Source organism: Lupinus angustifolius, chromosome LG05 (genome assembly GCF_001865875.1).
Source record: "Lupinus angustifolius cultivar Tanjil chromosome LG05, LupAngTanjil_v1.0, whole genome shotgun sequence".
Taxonomy (NCBI): domain Eukaryota; kingdom Viridiplantae; phylum Streptophyta; class Magnoliopsida; order Fabales; family Fabaceae; genus Lupinus; species Lupinus angustifolius.
In genome coordinates this window covers 10,686,405-10,707,475 of record NC_032013.1, presented here as the reverse complement: position 1 = coordinate 10,707,475, position 21,071 = coordinate 10,686,405, and positions in this window count along the sequence as shown.

The following is a 21,071-nucleotide window of genomic DNA, read 5'->3' as shown; positions in this document are numbered from 1 at the left end:
ACTGAAAAAGACACTTTTTGAGCCGTACCGGGCGGATTCGGCCCCAAAAGTGGTTCAGAACCGACTGTCTCCGAAAATTACCAAAATTTACCAAAAAATCGGAAATAAAATTTCAAGAATAAAACTCAATAAAGTTTCATCTAATTCTTTACCGAAAATTCCCAGAAATTCATTTTCGAATATATAATTAATAAAAATATTAGTAAAATCTTATAATTCAAAATCGTAAAATTCGCGGTGTTACACTTCTCTTCATCTTTCTTCATGTGTGGGGTGTTACTTCCTAGAGGAGTCCTTTGTGTCTCATCCGGATTGTACCTTCCGTTTGTTTGATTGTTGGCATTTGGTTGTCTTGTGTTGGTGTCATGACTTTCATGAGGCTGGCCAGTGTCGTCCTCTAGACTGGGACTTCCGGATCCCAAATGAGGTTGTGGCCCAGTAGTAGTCTTCCCTTTCTCGCTCTGGAGAGCCTTCAGGATGTGAAACATCTCTGCCATCTGCTCTTTCAAGCTAGCTAATTCAGTCCAGGAATCCTGACTGGAGTCTGAAGAGTCTGCCATCTGTCTAGCTCGGAGTCGGGTGTGGTAGGGGTGTTGCGGAGCAATGCTGGATGAAAAATGCAAATAGTTAAAAAAATGTTTTGTTTGTTTTATGCAACAAAATTTTTTTTCGTTAGTATAGCAAGTATGATGAATCCCTTATTTGAGAGTCGGGGAGCGCAGTCCGTCGACCCTACTAAAGCAGTTTTCAGAAGAGAAATTTTCACTCCGTGGTTGCATCTTGGACAAAATATAGCAATGTTGGCCCCCTCATATTATTTGTTTCTTGTTCTCTTTTCCTTTTTCTTTTTATTGAGACAAAGTGTGGACATAAAAAGTGATTTTATTGATAAAAACGATAAAGGGGAATCACATCAATCGATTTCCTCCTTTTTATTCCAAATGTTTATTTTAAAAAAACAAAAATTCTTCAGTCTTCTTCCTCCACCTCTTGAGCCTTCGAGCAATGGGGGCACAACTGTCGAAAAATGTCTTCATAGGAGGGAGTATTTCGGTTTCTGGATACATGTGAACCTCATGGTTTGCAGACTCAAAAGTTACCAACCAATCGTCCGCAAAGTCCCCAATCCCATCAATGATGTCCATACATCTTCTTTCCCACAATTCTTTATCTTCCCTACATTCACCCAGAGCTTGCTCCCAATTGTGTGACCACGTCTCCCTTTCTCTCATCAACTGATCATAAGCTTGTCAAAGTTCTCTCACTTGATCTATGAGCTGGTTTCTTTCCCTATGCATGTCCTCCAGAGTCATACGGTGTATTTCTGCTTGGTAATCTACCATGGCTCGATACTGTTCTTCTCTTATGAGACATTGACGAATAGAGTTCTCACATTCATCTACTTTGGCCCAAGCTTCAGCTGCATTTGTCTTGTGTTGCTCTATCTCGACTCTGAGTTCTTCTACACCTGCACAATTCTTCTTCTTCAAATTAAAGATGATGTGATCCCAAGCCCTTAGTTGTGCCTCAAGATCTTGGATTTCTCTTCTCCCTGCGGTTACTCGAATTTTGTTAAATGCGGAGCGTAACTTTGCATAATCATCTTTTAAGCTAGTCGTCTCTTCCCTCAAACCAGAGTTTAACTTGTTGAGTTTTTCTTTGTGAAAACCATTATGCTCAATTATATTCCTTGATTCTTCTAGTTGACCCTCAAGGATTTTAATCCTCCTCTGAAGATTGATTTCATTCTGAGATGGTCCTTCCTTTTCCTTGGGCATTATGATCTGGACATTGGTTTTACTCGTCATCCTTTCTTTTCTCCATAGTTTATACTCTTCTATATAGAAAGCCTGATGCTCTCCTAATTCATTCTTTCCATAGAAGAGAATGTTGTGTAGAGCTCTTCGTACTCCATTGAGAACCTCTTCGGAGGTATTTTTATCCTTGTATAAGAAAACAAATCCGTTGAGTTGTTGAGGAGTCATTGGATTCATCCCCCATTTTAGCTGGCCAAGAACCAAAGCTGGAGTGAAGGTGATGCACCCCTTAGGACCCATTAGAACCAGATTCTAATACTCCCCACAAGCATACATGACTTCCTCATGTCGATCATACAAGCAACACTTGACACCAAAGTTCCTAGGGTTGATTTCTCTGAAAAGCTTAGACCATTCAGGTAGTGTGACAGGTTTGACATTTGTATTATTGAACTTTTTGAGCTGATGAATGGACCCCAAAGGAAATTGATGATGTCTGAATCGAGTTATCATCTAGACGTACAACAGTTGCACACAATACCTTATCTTCAATCTTCCATTATTGTTCTGGTGACCTTTGTAGAATTGTAGGAGAGTTTTGGCTAATACTGCTGATACTGGATTGACTGAGATCCTTTTCACTTTGTAGAAAACATCTAGAGCCTCTTGATTAATCATGTCAGCGACGAAAGGGAACAAGACTAGGCCATAGACGGCTAGTGCAAATGAGGATCCAAATGCCTTCCAATTTTTCTGCTCTTCCATTTTGAGGATGTGCTTCTTAAGGTACGTCCATTTCAAGCCTTCGAACTTTCCTTGCTTTATGATATTCTGGATTCCTGGGCGTGCCCCTATCATTTCTTCAATATACCCCTCGGTCAACTTGTGATCCCCTGTGAATAGGTAGACTTTCGACCGATCCAGCACCGGAATACCCAACAACATTTCATATTCCTCCACCGTCGGGGATGCATCAAGCTCAGGGAATTCAAACACTCTTAATCCCGGGTTCCAATATTATGATCTCCATAGCTTTTAGTGTCTTACGTTCAATGTGGACATTGAGTAGATCGATGAGCCGCCCATATGTTTTGGTGAAACGTTCTTGCTCTTCTGCAGGAATTCATTGACTGCATTCTATAAGGAAATTTACATCATTTGCTTTTACCTCCACCTTTGTCCTTTGTTTGGGTGCCTCAACATTGCTATATTTTGGATCCATGGGACTCGTACCTTGCTATATAACGAAATTTTTTTTAAAATGTGCGTGAATGTATGATAATGCATGTATAACAAATAATTTTCATACCAATAGAATAATGCATGTAAAATAAATTTTTTTCATAATAGTATAATAATGCATGTAAAATAATTTTTTCATAATAGTATGATAATGCGTGTGCATGTAAATGATATGATAATGCATGGGAAACAAATAATTTTCTTAATAGTTTGATAGTGTATGTTAAAATGATTTTTATAATAGAAAAATAATTTTCATAATAGTGTGATAATGTATGTGAAACAAATAATTTCATAATATGCATTTATTGTCCTATATAGGGTACACTTATTGGGTTTCCTGGATTATTTGCGATCATAACCATTGGGTGGGATTTAGGGTCTCTATATGACACATCCTATAGGGTATCCCAAAGGTGCCCAGATTGCTTCCCTCTCCAATAGAGAAACTCAAATACTCTAGGGATTATCAGTGGGACGGACCACATCGACAAGGCCCATTGTACTTGGTGACAATCTGAGTGGTTCATCATGCCAATACAAGTGGGACCCAGAGTCCATACCGGCAGGGCGGATGTTCCTTTTTAATCTAATGTCCGGGCATAGAGCACATACTTAAATACTAGTATGACGGTACACCACATAAGCAGTAATAATAACAACAACAACAAAAGAAAATATATGAGCAACAATACAACCATGCATTTAATATTTATGGCCCGGACTCTCTCAAAAAGAATCCCCAGCAGAGTCGCCAGCTGTCGCGCCCCGATTTTCGGCTACGCTACCTCTCGAGTCGTCAGCTGTCGCATCCTGATTTTCGGCTACGCGACCTCTCGAATCGCCACTACATTTTTTACTGTAAAAAATGTAGAAAAATTTATTAAGCCCAATTACCTTGGGCTTCTGGATTTCTGATATCCAGGTTCGGAAGTCGGTTACAGAGTAGGGAAGGTATTAGCACCTCACCCGCCCGCCTTAAGCGGTACCCTATACTAAATTACATGGATTAATGTTTCTTTTATTTGTTGTTGTTATTTTATTTAAATAAGGAACACCACTCTTTATTAATTAAATTATTTTGTTAATGATTAATTATTTGAATAAAAAGTATTATTTTTTAGTTGGGCCTGACAAGATTAACTTTAGTCCTATGTATCCATATTAAGGGAATCAAGGCTTACATAGTTCTTTAAGTATAAAAAGGTTTGTTGGTTGGATTGATTTTAGAAAATATAAGTGTTAAATCTCGACTAACAATCCTACTAATACAAGTGAAGTACAACCCATACGTCCGATACCGCATTTTGTATTAAGGGTTAGTTAAGATCTTAACATGTTTAAAAAAATAGTTTTTTGAGTCATAAGTAGATTAGCTATGATGATTGTTAAGCAGATGAAGTGCAGCCCATATGTCCCACACCGCATCAGGTCTAAGAAAATTTACAATAATTGTTTTATAAAATATTGAGTAACCTTGCACTTATTTATAAAAATTTCACATTTTTATTTCCGTTATTTACATCAGAGACACGAAATTTTTTTTTTTAAGAAATTGTTGTGCCAATTGTATGGTATGAAACATATTATGCTAAGTTGATTAATTTTACTAATGATTGTTCTTTATTTGTTAAAAATGTGAATATGGAATAATAACGCTATTTAAAGAGAAATGAATATGAATAAAACAATCTGATTTAAAAACAACTATAGATTATTCACTACAATGAAATTCTTTTGTTGTTAATGCTATATCTATTATTTTATAGACAAATTAAACCTAAAGTATGCACTTTCATTATACATAAGTTTATCAATTATTTAATTTAATATCAGCCTTATAACAAGCAAATAATGATGAATTAAAATATACAAACTCACCTGGATGCTAAGAAAATAAATATTGTTTACACAGTGAAAGCCTGGATACCGTATGAGTGCTCAGGGAGGCCCAGGACGCGTGGCACCGCGTTATTGGATGAAGATGGGGGAATGCAATGCCTGGACACGTGTCCGTGTCCTACTCGCTGATAAGAAGGGTACACCAGCTATACCGTGAGACCGCTTGCAGTGGATCCAGGCGCCTAGGATGGGGTCCTGATCCTGTGTTGCTGGGCGCAAGGAAGAAGGGTGCACCTGCTGACGTGTAGCAGCGTGGCTGGAAGAAAGAAAGGGCGCAGAGCGGGTTACGTGGGCGCGCCTACATGGGATCCCGTGTGCACACGGGATGAGTATCCAATGCGGAAATTTTTGGTGAGCTCGGGTGACGTTTCGCTGCCTGATTAGCTTCAGCGAAGTCAGCACGTGATGCATAAAAAAGTCCATGGCTTGGACGGTTGTGATGCGATTCTAGGATGAGTGCGCGAAGATAGAGGTTGACAAATGCGCACGGGAAATTTCTCTAGCCAATCTTTTTTTTTTCTCTCTCTGGACGTGTTTGGCAAGGGTTTGGGGAATCTTTGGGTATTTTGGCAGTGTTTTTACTGTGTGAACAAGCTCTCTCAATAATGTTGTCCTAAACCTCTATTTATAATAAAAACACAACAAAATTAAAATCCCTAAACATTTGCCTATCTTTTTTAATTCTCAATAAAATCCGATACAGATATTTAGGAATCACAATAAGCCTAATTTTAAATAACTTAGAGATTTTGAAATATTTTTTTACTTTATTTTTATGTTCTTTTTGCTTTAGAAAATGAAATGTGGGCCTATGGTGGCCCAAAAATATTGTTTTAAAGAAATTGTTTTTCTTGTCGGAACTTTGGTTTTATTTCTTTGAAATGGAAAATTTATTTTTGGAAATGAATTGGTCTTTTTCTGGGTCGGAAAAAAATGAGTGTTCACAATAATGTATCTGATGGTGTGAGGAGAGAAATTATCTCCTCACACCCACTTATTAATTGACACTTGTGATATTTTACAATTTATTTTTTATTTTATTTTAAAAATAAGTAAAAAGTAGCTATGTGTCATTGTCTAATTGGTGTAAGGAGAGAAGTTATCTCCTCACACTAGGAGATACATTATCCTTATTCAGAAATAATCTTCTTATACTTTTTCTATTAGAAATAGAATGTCTTTGGTTTCTTTTAGTTTCTAGGTTATAGGAGTTGATTTATGCTTATTAAGGAGATAATCATTTATCCTATGAGTTGTATTTTCTCTCTTTTTATCTTTGCGATAGTTTTCATGAAAATGTTTAGTCAAGTTTTTCCCTTGTTGGAATTGAATGTAATACTCACTTGATTTATAATACTTGAGTCGACTTTATGCTTAATTATTATGTATTGGTTTTTATGAGTTGCTTCTTTTACCTAATGCTTCCTTAGAGATTGACAACCTCTTTTGATGAATGAACTTGTGAAGAAATTATCTTCTAAGAGCCTAAAATAAGGTGTCATCTTGTTGGTATAATTCTAGACGTAAATTTGTGATAATATGTCACATACGTGCCAATATTAATAGGATTACTAGATACAAAGTAGTATGAATATTGAAAACTCAAATTTTTTAATATAGTTGTTAGACATAGAATTAGATTGACGATTCATAAATATTCATCTTGTTATTCTATTTACTAGACATAGAACTATATTAGTAAGCTACTAATATGACAAAGATATTGGCTATTAGTACATTTGGTGTGTTGCACTAAAACTCAATTTCATAAGTATAGTTGCTAGACATAAATGTATGTTTTGTTTATCGTAGTTCTTCATCTTATGGATAAAGTCGCTAGACATAGAGCTTTATTTCATGAGCTACTGAGTTAATTAAGACATTAGCTTTTAGTACTATTGATGTCCCGTGGTTGTGAAAAATATTTGCTAAATGGATTCGTATTGTTGAATCAAGTGTGTATATATACCAATATCGGATGGCAAAGTTCAATCCCAACATCTTTATGCCAACATTATACTTAATAGTTAATTCATCATTAATATAATCAAACAAACAAACCAAAACTTTTTTAAAACCGATTTAGAATAACAATATTTAGTTGAAAGACTAGTGTCAAATAAGTTTTTATAGACTCGATAACCTTTTGATATTTGTTTGTAACTCTCGTCTTAATATTTTCATTAACCAATTTGTTGGTTAACAATCATGATAAATAATCACTAACAAAATTAATGTATTTTTTTCATTAAATAATCTAGTGAGAATGTTAGGAGGAATACATATGGAGCTCATGAAGAAAATTAGTCAACATCCTAGGTTGGGATACTCCAGAATCTTATTTCTAATACAGTGCAATGTTAATTTTAAATTTACAATACTAAAAATATAATTAAACTAAAACATTCAAGCCAACTCCAAAATATATACCTTGAAAGATAAAATAATAATATTTAAAATGACGAAATACATTATTAGTTTAAAAATTAAATTGAAATATATTTGTATTGCAGTTGGTTATATTATTTTAAAATAAAATTTTAAATATAGAGTTCATGTAAGGAACACTGGACCTATTTCCCTCACTCCACCCTCAGGCCCAAATACCAACTATAATCCTCCAGCTGTGTCAAGGGAAGATTATCAAGGTGGCACCAAGAGAATCTCACACCCACCAAGTCACCTCAAGGATTATATGGGGTCTAGCTCCACTACCCGCAAGAAAAGGAATTTTGTTAGGAATGAATGATTAGAAATATTCCTTTCTTCCTTTTTATTAGTAGCATACTACAAGGCGGATGCCAATTTATATATATATATGGTAATAGAAAAATATTCTTCCTCTCTGAAAAGTTTCTTTCCTTTCTACATTTCTCTCTTTTCTGTCTGCTACAGTACCTTTCATTTGTGCTTTCATTGGTCTCTACTCCCTCAATGGCGACATCTTCTATCTCAGATGATGAGCTCTCCAAACTTCATTCAAAACTCGAACAACTACTCTTATCTCATGTCAACCTCTCTAATACACTTCATGACCTTGCCAACCGCACTTCCACCCTTGAGAACCAACCCCACCATCACCATTCCCCACATCCCTCTAAACCATTAAAATTTGACCTCCCCACCTTCAATGGATCTAACGCCCTTGGTTGGATCTTCAAGGTCACACAATTTTTTGACTACTACCAAACACCCACCGACCAACACATCCAGATCTCTTCCTTCTACCTTGAAGGTCAAGCTCTAGCATGGTTCCAATGGATGTCCAATAACGGCTTACTTTCATCTTGGGACACTTTTCTGCGTGCATTAGAGCTCCGATTTGCCCCATCCAAATTCGATGACCCCATAGCCTCCATCTGCAAACTCACACATACCAATAGCCTTCAAGATTATCTCTCGAAATTTGAGACCTTGGCCAACCGAATCTCTGACTACCCACATAGCTTTTACCTAAGTTGTTTTCTCTCAGGCCTCAAACCCAATCTCCGGCGGGAAGTTACAACCCTCCAACCCCAAGACCTTCCTCATGCCATTGCCTTGGCTAAGCTTCATGATGAGAAATTTTGCTCCCCACCACCTCCATTCAACAGATTCGGCCGCACTTTTAATTCCCCCTCACCCACTCCAACGCCATAACCACTCCTCCCAAACCTCTTCCCGCACTCCTTCCATCACCATCCACCAAAATCCCAATTAAACGGCTCTCAGAAGCCGAGATGCAAGCACGTCGCGACAAGAACCTCTGTTTTAACTGTGATGAACGTTACACACGGGGGCACCGTTGTAAGCCACAGTTTTTGCTCCTCACTACCTTCAATTCGGATGAGTTGGACAATGAAGTACCCACAGTGGACCTCCAACCGAATGAGGAAGAACAACAGGTGGCAGGACTCATCAGTCTCCACGCCTTTTCGGGTCAATGGACCCCGCGAAATTTTCGGGTCACTAGCTCTATCATGGGCTATGCGGTCCAGATCTTGGTAGACAGTGGGGCAACCCATAATTTCATCCAGCATAGAGTGGCCCAGTTTTTGCACTTACCCACTCAACCCACTCCAAGCCCATTACGAGTAATGGTAGGTAATGGAGATTTTTTACCTTGTTCTTCTTTTTGCCCAAACATTACCCTCACCTTGGATAAACAAGAATTTCCTGTTGATTTGTATCCACTAGAACTATCAGGCACAGATGTGGTTCTGGGTGTCCATTGACTTTCCATGATAAGCCCTTTTATAATGGATTATAATGGCCCATACATGAGATTCACTTGGCATGATACACTTGTGGATCTTAAAGGGGATCCAGGCCCAAACCCTTCACCAATTTCAGCCCACCAACTAAGACGCCTCCACAACACCAACAGGGTCGAGGCCCTCTTCCAGCTCACACTTGACTCAGTTCCTTTTTCTCCAACAACTGCAAACACATCCCAACCGGCCTCTCCCTTTCCCTCTTCCACCGAACCACAAATACAATCCCTCATCTCCCAATACTCCTCCCTTTTCTCAATACCTACTGCCTTACCTCCCACGAGACCCACAGACCACTCCATCACTTTGACCCCCAACACCCCTCCAATAACTGTTCGGCCTTAATGCTACCCACACTTCTAAAAACAAGAAATTGAAACACAAGTCCAAAGAATGCTAGACTCAGGCTTCATCACCCCTAGCAACAGTCCATATTCCTCTCCGGTCCTTCTCGTAAAAAAGAAGGACGGTACGTGGTGCTTCTACGTTGACAATAGGCCCCTCAACGCCGCCACCATCAAGGATAAATTTCCGATCCTCACAGTGGACGAACTATTGGATGAACTAGGTCATGCCTCGTGGTTCTCCAAATTGGATCTCTTCTCCGGATTTCATTAAATCTTCATGCTCCCTGCTGATACCGCAAAAACAGCATTTCGGACTCACAATGGCCACTTTGAGTTCCGGGTAATGCCATTCGTTTTATGTAACGCCCCTTCTACATTCCAGGCCACCATGAATGATCTGTTTCGGCCACACTTACGCCGCTTCATCATCGTTTTCTTCGATGACATTTTGGTTTACAGTCCTACCTTGGCCGACAATGTTCTCCACCAGGAAACCATCTTCAAGTTACTTTTCTCCAATTCTTTCCGCTTAAAGGGCAACAAGTGCACTATTGGGACTCAAACAATTCAATATTTGGGTCACGTGGTCTCCAACAATGGCGTTCAACCCGACCCAGAGAAACTGATTGTTGTGTCCAATTGGCCAATTCCAACTTCTATTAAATCCCTTCGAGGATTTCTTGGTCTTACAGGTTTTTACCGCCACTTTGTTTCAGGTTACACCTCTATTGCTCAACCACTCACGGATCTTCTCAAGAAGGATTGCTTTCCATGGAATGACAAGGCTCATACAACCTTCTTGAAGCTAAAGGAGAACCTTCTATCCAAACCGGTTTTGGCCATTCCGAAATTTGATTCTGTGTTCACGGTTCAGAGTGATGCTTCTGGAACGGGCATGGGAGCAGTGTTATCTCAAAATGGTCATCTTATTGCTTACTTCAGCAAACAATTTTGCCCCAAGCTTCACAATTCCTCCACTTACATTCGGGAATTGTGTGCCATTACCCCTACTGTATAGAAATGGTGACAATATATTTTGGGCCGCCACTTTATCATACAAACAGATCAAAAGTCGATTAAGGAGCTGCTATCTCAGACGGTTCTTACCCCTGATCAGCAGAACTACCTTTTCAAGTTATTGGGATTCGATTTTGAAATTCAGTATAGACCTGGGAAAACCAACACGGTAGCTGACGCTCTATCCCACCTAGATGACTCTATTGCACCTGTCACAGATTCCATATTAGTTTTGTCCATTCCTCAGTTGGATTTTTTAACTGATCTCAAATCCTCACTACATCAACACCCAGATTTCATAGCTCTGAGGGACAAAATCTTGAATGATCCAACCGATCTTCCTTATTTCACTATCAAGGAGGACCTTATATTCTATAAAGACAAATTGTTGCTACCCTCTAACTGCTCTTACATTCCCCTTCTACTCCATGAATTCCACAACACCCCTATGGCAGGACACACGGGTATTTGAAGATCTTTGACTAAAATATTGGCCAATTTCTATTGGAGCACCATCCGCAAGGATGTCACAGACTTTGTAGCACAATGCCACATTTGCCAGCAGACCAAAATCCCAACTCAACATCCTCCAGGTCTGCGACAACCAATACCCCCTCCATCGCGCTGTTGGGAGGACTTGTCACTTGATTTTATCATAGGGTTACCACCTTACAAAGGACTCACTACTATTTTGGTGGTCGTTGATAGATTCTCAAAGGGTGTTCACCTTGGGATGCTTCCCAAATCTTTTACTGCCACCAATATCGCTCAACTTTTTGTCGACATAGTTTGCAAACATCACAGTTTACCATGCAGTCTCATCTCCGATCGCAACGCAATTTTTATGAGCCAATTCAGGCGCGATCTTTCCGGCTTAGTGGCACCAAACTTCGCATATCAACTGCATACCACCCGCAAACGGATGGTCAAACATAGGTCACCAATAAAGTGCTACAACAGTACCTTCGTTGTTTTGTGCATCACAAACCATCTACCTGGGGCAAATTCCTTTCTTGGGCAGAATGGAGTTTCAATACTTCAGTAAATGCATCCACGGGCTTTACCCCTTTTGAGGTAATGTATGGTCACAAACCTCCACTGATGCCTTTTTTGCCTCATACAGACACATCAAATGCTGTTGTTCAATCTGAACTGTCCACCTGTGCTGCCATTCTCTAGAAACTAACTTCCAACTTACAAAAGGCTCAAGAAGCCATGAAAAACTAGGCCGACAAGGACCATAGGGATTTACAGTTTGCTGTCGATGACTGGGTTTATATCCGCCTTCGGCCACGCCGACTATCTTCAATAATTGGCCCATATTTCGGGAAACTCATGAAACGCTTCTTTGGACCCTTCAAGATAATAAGGAAAATCAAAGAGGTTGCCTATGAAATAGCCCTTCCACCCTCGGCCAAAATCCACAATGTATTTCATGTTAGCCTTCTCCGCCCCCACAAGGGTCCTTTGCCTTCTGCTCCCCTTTCCCTACCTCCAGAGATAAAGGATAATCAACCAATTTTGGAACCTATGGCCATTGTGGACTGGAAATGGGACAACACTTCTCCTACCCCTCTCATTCTAGTTCTGATATAGTGGAAAGACATGGCTTTGGAAGAAGCCACTTGGGAACCATGGCTACAGATTCAACAACAATTCCACCTTGAGGACAAGGTGCTTCTTGAACCGGGAGGAGATGTAAGGAACACTGGACCTATTTCCCTCACTCCACCCTCAGGCCCAAATACCAACTATAATCCTCCAGCTGTGTCAAGGGAAGATTATCAAGGTGGCACCAAGAGAATCTCACACCCACCAAGTCACCTCAAGGATTATATGGTGTCTAGCTCCACTACTCGCAAGAAAAGGAATTCTGTTAGGAATGAATGATTAGAAATATTCATTTCTTCCTTTTTATTAGTAGCATACTACAAGGCGGATGCCAAGTTATATATATAACACTGATGTAATAGAGAGGGAAGGCAAGTAATAGAAAAATATTATTCCTCTCTGAAAAGTTTCTTTCCTTTCTGCATTTCTCTCTTTTCTGTCTGCTACAGTACCTTTCAGTTCATTATATCTATATTTGAATCATACACTTTTGAGTTGTACAATATATAATTAAAAAATAAAAATATAATGATGCAAATAGAAAATGATACTATAAATTCATTATATACAATTGGTTATAATTATATTAGAATCATAATATTTTGTACAATGTCATAAGTATATAGATATTTAAAATTTTAAATTAATTTTAATTTCAAATTATCATAATATGCATGAAAATACCAAGAGTTTAAAACTTTAAATTCCATTTTAATGAAATGTTAAGGTAACTAATTAGAAATTTACATAGGAAAAAGAAATCGGTAACTTGAAAAAGAAGCTCATAATCCAAATAATTAAATGATATAATAAATATTAAAAAGTATATTTTAATTTATTATTCAATCATAATTTTCAATAATTAATTTTTAAGAAATAATTAATTTACAAATCAGTATGAAGAATTGAAATGAAAGTTTGACTATAATAAATATTTTATATTCATTCACTGTTTCCCTAAAATAATAAAATAGAAATCAGTAATTCCTATAGTAATAGATAGTAATAATAATATGAGTATTTGGTAATAATTGATTATCAATATATAGTAATTAATATTGTAATCATATTTACTTATATATGGATTAAAATAAGTAAATTTCTTCCACTACCAAATTAAGACCTAGAGTGGTTTACCAAAGATATTAATATTGCTTATCAAAATTTGACAAATTCAAAACAATCGTATGAAATTACCTTAAAACATTTTTTCTACTAATCAAAGAAAATTGAAATGCTTTTTCTTTAGTGATATTTATAAACCTTACAATGAGATTTATACTCTTGTGATGAACATGAATACTTCTCGGGTTTGGTTTCTTGTCATATCAACTTCAAATATGTAAAGAATACTAGAATTTACTTGAGAAAAGAGTGTAGATTTAATAATAATGATCCCCAAAATATGATCAATAGGGCATATCTAAATAAATTTATATTAGTTGAAATATATTAAATACAAATTATACAATGGAGTAGTTTTGTATAGCTAGTTTTCTGGTGCAATTATGAATACGATTTCACCAGATTGCTTTTCAAATTGCACATAATTCAACCTCATCCATATATTGTTCAAGGATAGATCTTTTAAATTGAAGTTAGTTATTTATTTATATATAAAATCTATGAGCAACATCTCCTAAACATTGTTGCATATACTTTAGGAACCATGCTCAATTGTTAGAGCATATCATCATGTGTTTTAGCTACTTTATTTCTTAAATCTAAATTAAGAACATCTTGCTTAGATAATGACATTTTTTTGGCAAATAAAGTATAGTGTAAACTTAAACACAGTAATAAATACTGTCGATCCATTAGTCAGGTAGTATAAGGCTCTGCTAGATTACTAGAAAAAAGAAAAGATTAAAAATTCAATTCTTGTGAGCGACATTTGTTGAGAAAGACAATCACGCACCCTAAAAAAAATTAGTTCATTACCCATAAGGTAAAATGATACTCTTGATAGTACTGAAAAGAAAAAAAGAACTCGGGAATAAATCAGCCAACATTTTAACAAGGACTATTGAGTTTATGCATTGTATTTTAAAGAGAAAATATAACATTGTTGAGATAGAAATTCATAAAACAAAGTGCAACATAATAAAAGAAAACTAGGGTTCATCACTGCTTTAAGGTAACCTCATTCTTCATTCCTCTCTTCTTCTTCTTGTTCTACAAAGACTCTTGGATCATCATATTCTGAAAGAAAAAAAGTATTCTTCCGTCTCTGCAAAAACTTGAGAAAATCAACAAATATCTGCTGCAAATGATTCAAAGTTTCCTCTTCAATGTTGAGATATGCCAAAAGTTCATGTGACTTAGCAAAAAGGCGTAGTAAATGTTCAGCTCCATATATAGTTGATGGAGACACATTATCCATAATTGCTTCACTATATTGTTTATGTTCCTTTGTATATAACAACATCATTGGCAATGTTCTATCAAAATTACGCCTTACCCATGTCATAAATTCTTCTATTGATGAATCACTCACATTGTTATTCTTCTTCTTAGACTTGAATTGAAGGTACTTTGTGAGAATTTCATCAATAGTTGGTGAACGAGGAAGTGTAACAAGCTTATCTTGTTGTGTAACAAAGTTCCAATCATGTATAAGTTGTTTACTTAACATTGAAGGAATTTGAATATTTATACTCTTCTTAATAGTTACACTAACCTTCTCAAATTCTTCATCATTCTTTCTTTTCTTCCCTTTTGACACATTAATCTTGATTTCATCTTTATCAACATTTGAATCTGATGAGTGCTTTTTTGCCTTCATATTTACACCTTTCTCTAGGGCTTTTTGTTTCATGAGACTATCTTGTGTATGTTTCAATAGTTGATCCTCATCAACCCATTCATCCCATTTTGTACTCCATCTAATGTAGTGAATATGATATTTCCACTTATTATTTCTGCTTTCAGCCTTTTGCACTTTAGCTTCATAAATTCGATTGTGGTAAAAGGCAAGAACTTTCTCATCCTCGGAGTAGAGTCCGAGAGGCGATGGATAGTTCTTGGAGACAGTTTTCTCGATATTTTTGTTATTGTCGTCCTTAGTTGTTATAATTCCCTTAAAGTCAGAAGATCTTTCTCGATTTTTTGGTAATTCAATCTCCTACAAGAAGTAAAATCTATGAAACATCAAACAAAACCTCAAAATTTTAATGAATCCAAAGATAGATTTAGACAATAATCAGTACAAGAAATATTGGGTATATCGACATCCAAAAAAAATTTCGAAAATTGTCGCTTTTATCAAAGATTTCTAACAACTATAAACAAAAGATTGAATCATACGTTTTTCATCGATGTAAAATTATGGAAACCTAATTAAAAAGGATCTAGGTATCATGATCAAATTGGATATGGAGCCAAAAACAAAAGAACAAATTGAATACATAGATTAATAAACCTAAAAAGATGATCTATGTTCACATACGTTCTAACATATGATTTGCATTACAGCTACCATTTATACATTTTTCTTTTAACCCTACAATCAAATATTGTTTTTTGCATTAGATTGTCATAGTACAAAAGATAAAACATCTAAGGAAATGAAAATTGATATTTTATGTAAACTACCTGGTGAGATATTGTTAGATCTTCCATGTTGTGGTGGTCTTAATAAATGTTGAGGTGTGGCTATGGAGATAAGTGAGATTTTTGGGTGTTGATATCTTTTTTGGAAGAGTTGGTGGTGATCAAATAGGTGGTGATTGTAAGTGTGAAGTGAACAATTTGGTAAAGGCAAAAGAGAAATGGGGTTGTGTTGTTTGATTTATATTAAGAGGGTTTATATAATTTGTGTATTTAAAGCTATCACAAATACAATCTTTTTTTTTGTGGGGTATATTTTAGTAAAGGTTGCATGTTGAATTTTCAATTGTTTTGAACAATGACACATAAATTGAAAGAAATTTGACTTTTGCCTTCAAAATTTTATTGATTGATTTAAATTAAAATGACTACACATTGAGGGGGGAAAAACCTTTGAGATTGATATCTAATTTTGAAGTTTGAGAAAAACTAGGAGACAAACCAACATAAAAATATATATGTATCAATAATGTAAGAGTTTTTATATTATTTGTCATTCATATTTAATGATAATTAAATTTTAAATATAAATAATATAAATGAATGATATATTAAATATATATAAGTATTTATACTAATAGTATATAAATATTATACTAATAGTATATAAATATTATACTGAAAAACTAATATGTTAGTTTCATCTCTTAGTGGTCATGTACCAAGAGGAATTGATAGAATCCATATATGACACAAACTAAGTGCAGAATATCTCTTACATTGGAATAGTAATTTTAAATTAACAAAACTACAAACAAATAGTTAAATAATATATTTGAAATTATGAATAGTATATATGTAAATTGGTCATATCAACTCCTAAAAATATAGATTAAAAGAGAAAATATTCAAATTTAAAATGAAGATATACATAATTAGTTTCAAAATTTAAATTGAGATATATTCGTATGGTAATTACATTTTCAGTAAATTTAATAACATAATTTCGATTATATCAATATTGTAGTATTACCACATTAAAGATATAGCAATAAATTCATATGTTATATCTAAGTATCAATTTATAATAATAAAAATAATTTTGAAAAGGTAAATTATTACAAGGTTATATTTTTTCAATAAGATGTGATTTAATCTAATTAAAAATGATTATCCTAATTGGACATTTTCTCTTTCCCTTTACAAAATTAAATAAAAAGAAACTTTTATCTTAAAAGGGAGATAATGATGTAAATAGAAAGTAATCAATAAAAATGAAGTAATAACTTGTAGAATATCTTAAGTGAATATTTGTTTAAATTTTGTATTAATTGGAGTTTCAATTGATCACAAAATAGACAACTCAGACGCTCAGAGATTATTATGTAACAGAGGTTTAGGAATGATAAATAGATACAATTTTATTTCATCAATAAAAAAATTATTCCAAGAATTTGAACTCATAACTAAAATTAATAAGCAGAGGTCTTACCATAATGATGGTAATAGTTAGAATTAACTTATTTTGAAAAGGGTAAAAATGATAATTTTTGAATAAGACATGATAATAATTATTAGAAATTATATCCAAAAGAGGGAAAATATGTATCTTGAAAAGAATATAACAATTCAAATAATTAAATGATATAGTAAATATTCAAAATTTATTTTAATTCATTGTTTAAACTAAATTTTAAACATTTTAGTTTATAGAAATAATTAATTTACTGAAATGAATATTTGACTATAATAAATATTTTTATACTGATTATTATCTTCTAAATGAATGTAATAGAATCAGTAAATAATATACAATAATAATATGAGTATTTGGTAACAATTGATAATTAATAGATAGTAATTAATAATATAACACCTATACTGCACAAAGTTACCTTATTTACTTATTATATGTCAACATATATTTCGTTTCGTCCATTCTGACCCGCATTTTTATTTTATGATATTAAGTATTTAATTTTTATATATTTTATTTTAGAAAATAAATTTTTTATTGGTGTCCTTTATGTTATATTTTCTTGTATTTATTATAATGTCTAATTTAAGATAAGATGAATAATTATTTTGTTAATGTGGTTACTTCTAATTATATGGATTTTTCTTATAAATTAAAAAATGTTAAAACAAAATAGATAATTGGAAATTAATTATAATGATAATTATAATATGTTTTACTTTTATATATAGTTTATACTATAAATATATACTAACTTGGTGATGCATTACTATTGTTTTGTCATTGAATATAAGTTTTTTACATGTTATAATATGTGCAGCAAAAACTTAAAGTGCACCAAAAATACAGCAATGTGAATTTAAATTTTCTAGCTTCAATGAAAATCACAACTATTTCGTCACAATATTCAAAAGAATATTTTTTTTTGGTACTATCAATGTATTTCTCATTTTTTGGATAAAGAACTAACCATTTTCAGGAGTTGTGGTTGTCTCTCCCAACAAGTATCGCACCTAAGAATCAAATATTTAACCTTGAGGATCTAATGAGGTCTTATACCATTAGACTAACATCTTGTTGGTATATAATGCCTATCTGAAAATAGACAAAGTAAATAAAACCTCATTATTCTAAAATTTAAGTTTAAACTAATATGTCATGATTTTATGTCATAGGAATGCATATTTACAGGCAATATATGTATATAACTGCTATTAATAAAAGAGCTTTATTAGAAAAAATGCTTAAGAATACAATTCAGTTTAAGATAATCATTTAGTTGATTCCGATAAATTTGTCATATATCAACAAATGCTTTTAATAACCACCACTAAGACCATGAGTATAGATAAGATATACTTACATATTCATATTAGACCATAGATATACATTTCATATAGCTACCATTGTCCAACTTCATTATATGTATTAGTGACAAATTTGAAACTATTAAGTATAGCTATCATATACTTATAAGTCTGTTACTCCATAACTATAAGATTTAGTGATATAGATAGATTGTACATATTAACATATGTTTGTTTAAGTAATTATACCATTTAGTTACATTATTATGATCATATATATGAATGTCAAATTGTAAGTATAGAATTAATGCCTATATTCACATCCAAGAGTTTCTATCAGTATAAATAGATATTGATATATTTTTTCAGTCCTACAAGCTATGAATACTCAATTTTTAACTTAAAATTTTTAGTCCCTTTTTAATAAAATACAAAATCTGGTTATTTTATATGGAGCAAAGATATTTATTCTCCAATCTCATGCCACATATACTAATAAACTCGTTAAATTAAACAATGGAAATATCGGTAGAAAGAAGTCATAAAAATGGGATTCTCCCACAAAACCTAAAAGAAATTGAATTAACAGTAAAAATGAAGAATTCAGTTCAAATAAATACACCTTAGCAAATGTCATACCAAATTCATAGTTCATAAAATCTTTCCAAAAAAAAAAATTCAATAGTTGCCCTTCTCTGCCTAATACATTGTACTACTCCTAATTCTTTGTTGAGTTAGAAACTTTTTTATTAGTGGAGAGATAAATGCTTCAAAAAATAAAGAGAAATGTAACTTTCAATGATACATCTATCTTTTTTATTATAATAAAATTATATTTTTATTATTAAAAGTAATAAAAAAAATATGAATTTGCCTCTCCATTAATGTAGAAGATCCTCGTTCTTCTTAGTTGTTTTAAAAACTCTTCCATCTTTACGACAAACACTTGTTAGAATTTAGAATGGTCAAATACCATGAATAAATGCTACAAAAATGGAAATTGACAGCAAATGGGCCTGGTTTAAAATCTGGTAACAAAAGATCAATTGGATAAACATGAATGTCATAATTTTCAACAATAAAGAAACTAATTTGGAGAATATTGTAGAGAAGATGAAATTCAAGTGTTGAATCTGGATTAAAGGAAGATATAATTATGTTAATATGTCTAATTTGAATGAACTTGTCATCCATTGCTAACCTTACAACATTATATTATTATAAATAACTTTTGTTGATCTTCGATTATGTGGAATAGTGTCAAGGTGAATTTGTCTTATTTTATTATTGATGAGTATGTTAGAGTGTCATGTTATTTCTATTTGGATGTCTCAGGAGGCTTGATTGTTGTTATCAATGTTTTCGTATTGTGTCATATGTATATCTTGTATCCGTATGTGTGCTTAGTGCTTACTATGAGAATTTGAAAGCTCCTTGAAGAGCAATGAAGTTTATGAACTCCAAACACAAAGATGAAGAGAAAAAGCTAACTCTGAATTTTATTGATTATTAATTGAATTCAATACAAAAGATGATTGAAAGGATTAATTTTATAGGGTAATACAACAATTAACAAGTTCAACTAACTAACTACTAACAAATTAAAATACACTAAAAACACATGTTAAAATAAAGAAAATTGAAGCTTGCTTGGTCAATAAGTTAATCATGTCTTCTTGGCCCATACTGTTGAGCAGTAATGGGCAAGACTGAGCTAGACTGAAGTTTGGCCTACTTTAGTCAATTTGTCTTGGATTGCCTAGCCAGGTGCACATGCCTTGGCCTGCCTATGTTGCTTCAATCAATCTGTCCTGGCCAAATGCATATGCCTTGGCTGCTTGGCCTGATGCATATGCTTCGGTCAACTTGATTTGGCCTTGGTCAATATGTTCATTGGCTAATACTTACTAGAACACTAACAACTGTTTTTATATGCCACTGTAGTTCCAATTTAGAGCCGCTTATTATGGCGGCCCATCCACAAGAACCAAATTGGTTTGCTATAGGACTTCCAGATGGTTGAGTTCATGTGTTTGAGCCCCCATGAGTTAGAAGGGAAGTGGGGTATGCCTCCTCTAGTTGAAAATGGGTCAACATCAAATATAACAACTACTTCAGTTGGACCTTTTTTAGATCAACCCCAAAGATGACTCAGCCAAGACAAGTTTCTTTTACATACTTGGGTTGTTAGCTGATTATTACATACTAACACTACATGAGTTTTATACATTGTCACTACATTATTCATAATTCAGGTTTAATCAATAATTGATCTTCAAAAAAAGTAATACAAATGAATGATGAATAATGTATTGATTGCATAAAAATCTTTACACTAATGTATAGATATTATACTCATTTCAAGAACTAGGTTTAACTATTTAGTGAGATTGGATGATTCTAACTTTAATATGTATTTACAGCCTAATCTTGTTTTATTTTAGGATGATTATTGTAAGAGTTTAATGATAGGGTGATATAGTTGATTAATAGTGTAAAAAATGTTTACATAAATAAATTTCAAATGGGACACTTCATAACTCATGAGTGTTATCATTTTGTTGAGCATACAAAATATATAGTATATATACTATATATATATATATATA